Source organism: Puma concolor, chromosome C2 (assembly GCF_028749965.1).
Source record: "Puma concolor isolate L17-30 chromosome C2, mPumCon1.1.hap2, whole genome shotgun sequence".
Classification (NCBI taxonomy): domain Eukaryota; kingdom Metazoa; phylum Chordata; class Mammalia; order Carnivora; family Felidae; genus Puma; species Puma concolor.
The window spans coordinates 122,387,408-122,394,465 of NC_141675.1; the positions used below are offsets into that span (position 1 = coordinate 122,387,408).

The 7,058-nt window shown below is 38.2% G+C and overlaps 1 pseudogene; it reads right to left on the reverse strand.

Annotated features, from left to right (window-relative positions):
* Positions 1 to 4,860: 4,860 nt before the first annotated feature.
* LOC112849727 (large ribosomal subunit protein uL30-like) lies at positions 4,861 to 5,988 on the reverse strand (annotated as a pseudogene).
* Positions 5,989 to 7,058: the final 1,070 nt, after the last annotated feature.

Below are 7,058 nucleotides of genomic sequence, written 5' to 3' on the forward strand. Positions count from 1 at the left end.
CAGAGAGAGGGAGAGAGAGAATCCCAAGAAGTCTACTCACTGTCAGTACAGAGTCCAATGTAGGGCTTAAACTCACTAACTGTGAGATCTTGATCTGAGCCAAAATCAAGAATTGGATGCTTAATGGACTGAGCCACCCAGGGACCCCAGGTGTTTTTATTTATTTTTGAAATAGAGGTCATGAGTGGGGAAAGGGCAGACACAGAGGGGGACAGAAGATCTGAAGTGGGCTCCATGCTGACAGCAGAGAGCCTGATGCCAGGCTCCAGCCTATGAACCATGAGTGGAAGGGAGACAATTAACCCACTGAGGCTTCCCAGCCCCTCTGTTCTTCTTACAAAGGCCTACACCTCAGAGGAAATTAGTTAATCAAAGCCTAACCTGCTGGGATACTATCAGAACTTAACTGAGTGTGTTAGGAAAATATCCAATTCTAGCCCACACTAGCCATCCTGTTCCACCTACTGGTGGAGAACAAAAGAGAGAAGATCACAGTCTAGAGGCATAGGCTCATTAAAAGGCTGAGACCTAATCATAAGACTACAAAATGCTTTTCCTCACCCCACACCTATCTATGTAGAAATCTGAAAAATCAACGAAAGTATTTCTGGAACTATTAAATGATTATAGCAAGGTTACAGAATGTGAGGTTAATATACAAAAGTCAATTGGTTTTCTACATACCAGCAATAAACAGTGGAATTTGAAATTAAAAAAAAAAAAAAAAAAACCTTGCCAACATCTGTTGTTTCCTATGTGGCTAATTATAGCCATTCTTACAGGTGTGAGGTGGTATCTCATTGCAGTTTGATTTGTGTTTCCCTGATGATGAATAATATTGAGCACCTTTTCATATGTCTGTTGGCCATCTGGATGTCATCTTTGGAAAAATGTCTATTTGTGTCTTCTGCCTATTTTTTTGAGGCACCTGAGTAGGTCAGTCACTTGAGCATCTGACTCTTGATTTTGGCTCAGGTCATGATCTCACCTTTCATGGGTTCAAGCCCTGTGTTGGGCTCTGTGCTGATGGTGCAAAGCCTGCCTGGGATTCTCTCTCTCCCTCTCTCTCTGCCTCTCCCCTGCTCTCCCTCTCTTTCTCTCTCTCTCTCTCTCTCAAAAGAAATGAATAAACTTAAAAAATCTTCTGCCTATTTTATAACAGTAGCATTTGGTTTTGGGGTGTTGAATTTTATAAGTTCTTTATATATTTTGGATACTATCCCGTTATCAGACATGTCATTTTAAAATTTCTTCTCTCATTCTGAAAATTGCCCTTTAGTTGTGTTGGTTGTTCCCTTCGCTGTGTAGAAGCTTTTTATCTTGATGAAGTTCCAATAGCTTATTTTTCCTTTTGTTTTTCTTGCCTTGGGAGACAGAGTTAGAAAGAGGTTGTTATGGCCCATGTCACAGAGGTCGCTGCCTATGTTCTCCTCTAGGATTTTTGTAGTTTCAGTTCTCACATTTAGGTCATTCATCTATTTTGAGTTTATTTTTGTGTATAGACTAAGAAAGTGGTCCAGTTTCATTCCTTTGCATGTTGCCATCAAGCTTTCCCAAAATCAGTTGTTGAAGAGACTTTTTCCCATTGGATATTCTTTCCTGCTTTGTTGAAGATGAGTTGATCATAGTTGTGGGTTTATTTCTGGGTTTTCTATTCTATTCCATTGATTTATGTGTCTGTTTTAGTGCTAGTACCATACGGTATTGATCACTACAGCTTTGTAATGTAACTTGAAATTTGGATTGTGATGTCTCCAGCTTTGATTTTCTTTTTCAAGATTACTTTGGTTATTTGTGGTCTTTTGTGGTTCCATACAAATTTTAGGATTGTTTTTTTTCTAGCTCTCTGAAAAATGCTATTGGCATTTTGATAGGGATTGCATTAAACGTGTACATTGCTTTGGGTAGTATAAACACTTTAACAATATTTGTTCTTCCAATTCATGGTATGGCTGTTTTTCCATTTCTTTATGTCTTTTTCTGTTTCCTTCATCAGTGTTTTATAGTTTTCGTAGTACACATCTTTTTCCTCTTGGTTAAGTTTATTCCTAGGTATCTTGTGGTTTTTGGTCCAATTATAAATGGGATGGATTCCGTGATTTCTCTTTCTATTTCTTCATTATTGATGTGTAGAAATGCAACAGGGGACACCTGGGTGGCTCAGTCGGTTAAGCGTCTGAATTCAAATCAGATTATGATCTCGCAGTCCATGAGTTCGAGCCCTGCATCGGGCTCTGTGCTGACAGCTCAGAGCCTGAAGCCTGCTTCGGATTCTGTGTCCCTCTCTCTCTCTCTCTGCCTCTCCCCCACTTGTACTCTGTCTCTCTCTCTATCTCTCAAAGATAAATAAACATTAAAATTTTTTTAAAAAGAAATGCAACAGATTTCTGTATGTTGATTTTGAATCCTGCAACTTTACTGAATTAATGTTTCAGTTCTAGTGGTTTTTTGGTGGGGTCTTTCAGGTTTTCTATATGGAATATCATGCCATCTGTAAACAGTGAAAATCTGACTTCCTCCTTGCTGATTGGATGCCTTTTATTTCTTTTTGTTGTCTGATTGGTGAGTGTAGGACTTTAGTACTAAGTTAAATACTAGTGAGAATGAATATCCCTGTCCTGTTCCTGACCATAGAAGAAAAGCTCTCAGTTTTTCCCCATTGAGGATGATATTAGCTGTGTTTTTTTTCAAATATGGCCCATATTGTGTTGAGGTATGTTACTGCTATCTCTACTTTATTGAGGGTTTTTTCAAGTGGATATTGTATTTTAAGGGGATCTTCTTATACTGTTAGTGGGAATGCAAACTGGCACAGCCACTCTGAAAAAAGTATGGAGGTTCCTCAAAAAGTTAAAAATAGAACTACCCTGTGATCCATCAATTGCACTACTAGGTATTTACAAAATACTTATTAGAAGGAGCACATGCACCCCAATGTTAATAGCAGAATTAGCAATAGCCAAATTACAGAAAGAGCCCAAATGTCCATCAACTTATAAAGGGATAAAGAATATGTGGTATGTATATACAATGGGATATCACTCAGCCATCAGAAAGAATGAAATCCTGCTATTTGCAACTACATGGATGGAGTAAGAGTGTATTACGCTAAGCAAAATAAGTCAATCAGAAAAAGACAATATCATATGATTTCACTCATATGTGGAATTTAAGAAACAAAACAAATGTACATAGGTGAATAAAATGGTAGGCAAACCAGAAAACAGACCTTAACTATAGAGAAAAAACTGAGCGTTACTGGAGGGGAGGTGGAGGGGAGGTGATCTGAAAGAGTGATGGTAGTATTAAGGGGGGCACCTGTTGTGATCAGCACTGAGTGTTGTATGTAAGTAATGAAACACTAGGTTCTGCACCTTGAACTACTATTGCACTGTTTTTTCACTAACTGTAATTTAAATAAAAAGTTGGGGGGGAAACAATACCATTTACACTAGTATTGCTAGTGGTTGGGAAAAAAAAATCTCTGTACCTCCTTCTCAATTTTGTTGAAAATCAAAACCTACTCTAAAAAAATAAAATTACAAAAAATCCAGTACCCTTTAGCTTTCAACCTCCTATGTTCCCAGTCACCTTCCAAGCCATAAGCAACTGTTCATCTACTTTATATCTCTATATCTTTCCTATTCTCCATTTGTGGTGAATCCCCAACAGGACCAATGCTGTGGCTAGACTGGCCCGTGTTGTTTTTATTTTGATTAAAGGAGACATTTCAGCAAGAAACCATCAAGGAACTTTGAAGAACAAGATTTATTACTCACAGGTCCTGGAAGGAACATGGCATGCCAAGGGCACACAGTGAGGTCAAGGTAAGGAGATGGGGAGGGGAGAGACAAGATTGAGAGAGAGAGAGAGACAGACCGACAGACAGGCAGAGAGACACAGACCCTGAATGTGAGCTTCTGTATTTATTAGAGTTCGACGGTGGAGTGCCTAGGGTTTAATGGGTTAACTTTTCACTGGCTAATTTAAAGCATAAAAGTGGGAACTAGGGATGGGAAGGTAGAAGCAGAGTCACTGAAGCAGTTATCTCAGTTAACCAAGGCTTTTTGAGAAAGGAAACTTCGTGATAGGAGTGGCTTAATTCCTAATCTGGTCATTTTTGCTAGTAGGTGGGTTATGCAGCTGGCAATATGTTTATTCAAGATGGATGTCTTTTAATATGGATTCCTTCACAATCAAATCTTAATGTCAGTCGCTTACACTACAATAAAAAATACATTTATTGGCAGGCATTTACACTACACAGAGAATCTAAATTATTAGGGTATTTGTTTTATATAATTCCTGCCACTTTTACTGAGGAGAAGGTAGAACTCTCCCAGTATAGAAAAACTTCACTACCAGGAATTTCAAAATTTCTGTGCACCAGTGCCTCATGTATTTGCTCATTTTTGCCATTTTGAATGTGGTAATCCTGCCTTTGATCTACCGCTTTATATTTTCTGTATACGTTTATGGAGAGATGGTAAGCTGATGCTTTGTCATTTTAGTTCATTGATCTCTGGACTCAAAGGAGTCACATTTAGACATATGAAGAAATTATGTGACATTACCTGAGGTTTTGTGATGTCTTGGATATTCCCCATTTGCTCATTCTGGATTTACTTTCCACCCTTCTTCATCCTGCTGTGAAGCAAAGACTGACTTCTATGGATTTATAATCTGGTTTTCTTGCCTTCTGCCTGCTACTTGTGTTCAGCCAATGGAATGCACAGATCAGAAATTAGAGGGGGATTAAGCTGAGAGAGAGACATATCAGGTTTCATACTGCTCTATGTTTCTCTCTGCTGGACTGAGTTTTGTTTTTGTTTTTGTTTTTCTTTTTCTTTTTCCATTTGAAAGTAGTCATTTACTAACTAACCAGATTACAAAAATAATCATGGTAGACACCTTAGTTCATCCTTCTGATAAGCCTATTGATCTGGTTTTTCCTGTTGCCAGCATATCCACCTTTAACAAAATGGGTGGTCTTTTTCTTCATTTTCCCTCATGGAAAAGAAAATTTGAAGGACCATCAAAAGTTGTTTGCTTCTTTGAAATGTTTTCCAACAGCATAGATCTCGTGAAGTAGATCCTCCACGCAGAAGATGTCACATTTACCAAGAGATGGAGCAATCAGTGTGTTATCTGTCAGGGCAATTTTCTTCTTGTTTTTTTTTTTTTTTTTTTTTTTTGCCATAACAAATGATTGTACATCAATTGTGCAGATGTATCTTTAGCATAAAACATGCAAAGGAGTACTGGCACATCAAAAAATGTATTATTTAGTCTAATGTAATTTGTAGATAAAATCATTCACTGATTGCAGGTTTGGGTACCCTTATGCTATATATGTATGGTTCCACAGTCCATAGCATGTTAACTGAAGCCTTGTTGAACTTGAAAAAGATGCCATTGACCATCTGGCAAAGGCAAAGAAACTGCAACTCCTTTTTAAAAAATATTTATTTATTTTTGGCAGACAGAGATACAGAGTGCAAGCAGGGGAGGGGCAGAGAGAGAGGGAGACACAGAATCTGAAGCAGGCTCCAGGCTCCAAGCTGTCAGCATAGAGCCTGAAGCAAGCCCGAATCCACAAAGCACAAGATCATGACCCAGCCAAAGTCGGACGCTTAACCAACTGAGCCACCCAGGTGCCCCAAACTGCAACACCTTTTGAACCTTTGGGCTCCTAGCATTGATACCTCTGATCTTGATGATAAATGCTAATTTGAGTTCCGCAGGTACATAGAAGTTGCCAGCTTTTCTTGCTATCCTGGCCATTCGAGTAGAGGTTCTGTACATCTGCCTGTATTCCTTGTGGTAACGATAAGCTTTTTCATAGATAAGCTTCCTCCTGGCCTTTTGAAGCATCTTTTGGGCAAACTTCTTTCTCAGACGATCTTCAACTGCAAAATTCTTTCACTTTTGTCTAATGGCTTCTGGCATAGTAGGAACCTTCTTTTTCTTCTTTTCTGCACCCTCCATGGTTCCAGTTGGAAAAGAGGTTTTGGGGGTTTTGTGGTTGTTGTTGTCGTTGTTGTTGTTCTTGTTGTTGTTTTTAACATATGTTTTTCTACTAATGTTCGACAGCTTCTGGTCAAGCATGACACAAATGTACTTCTAAGGGCATGTGACAATCACCACCTTCTTTACCCCTTCAGATCTAAGAGTGTTAATTGCTTCCTGCTTCTTCAAGTTTAGGGTGCTCCACCATTCCTTAAGCTTCCTTTATTCCTGCCATCTCCTTTGTAAATACCACCTTGTATAACTCTCTATAGTTATATCTTTTTAAATTACTTCTTTTTGAGTGTGCTTGTTTTATTTTAGTAGTTTGACCAACACACTGGACTTTGCACTAGGTAAAATGACTGGACACAGATCTACATCTAAATGTGGGGAAAGAAATAAAGGATTATTTGGTTCTAGTAGGTTTAACGTTACCAAAGGAAGTAATGTTCATCAAATTTTGCATATTCCATGTACTTCAATATATTTCTCAACCTACCTCTTTAATGTTGGGTTGGTGGGCATATGTTTGATTCCAGTCAATGGATTATGATAGGAAATGACATATGTCATTTGCAAGCAATGGCAGTTAAGAGCAGGAGTAAACTCTCCATGTTGTATTTTCTTCTGCCTTAGCCACAATCAAGGCCAGGTTCTCTCAGGATGAAGATGGGTTGCCCTACAAATACCAATTCTCTCCAAACTTTCTTAAGTAACACAAGAACTATGGGTTTTTACAAAACATAAGATACATTAGACTAAGTAATAAAAATTTTGACATACCAATACTACTTTGCTTGTTTTATGGTAAAGATACATCTGCACAAGAATAAAGTCCATTTGTAAAGTGTTTCTCTATTGCATCATTTGTATCAGCAATAGACTAGAAATTATTAAAACATCTATAAACAGAAACAAATTAAATAAACTAACTTAAACACACAGATACAGAAATATTGCAGACTATAATGTTAAGTTACCTGAAGAACACTCTCTATAGAATGCCAACTTTTGGGATGCCTGGGTGGCTCAGTCGGTTAAGTGTCTGA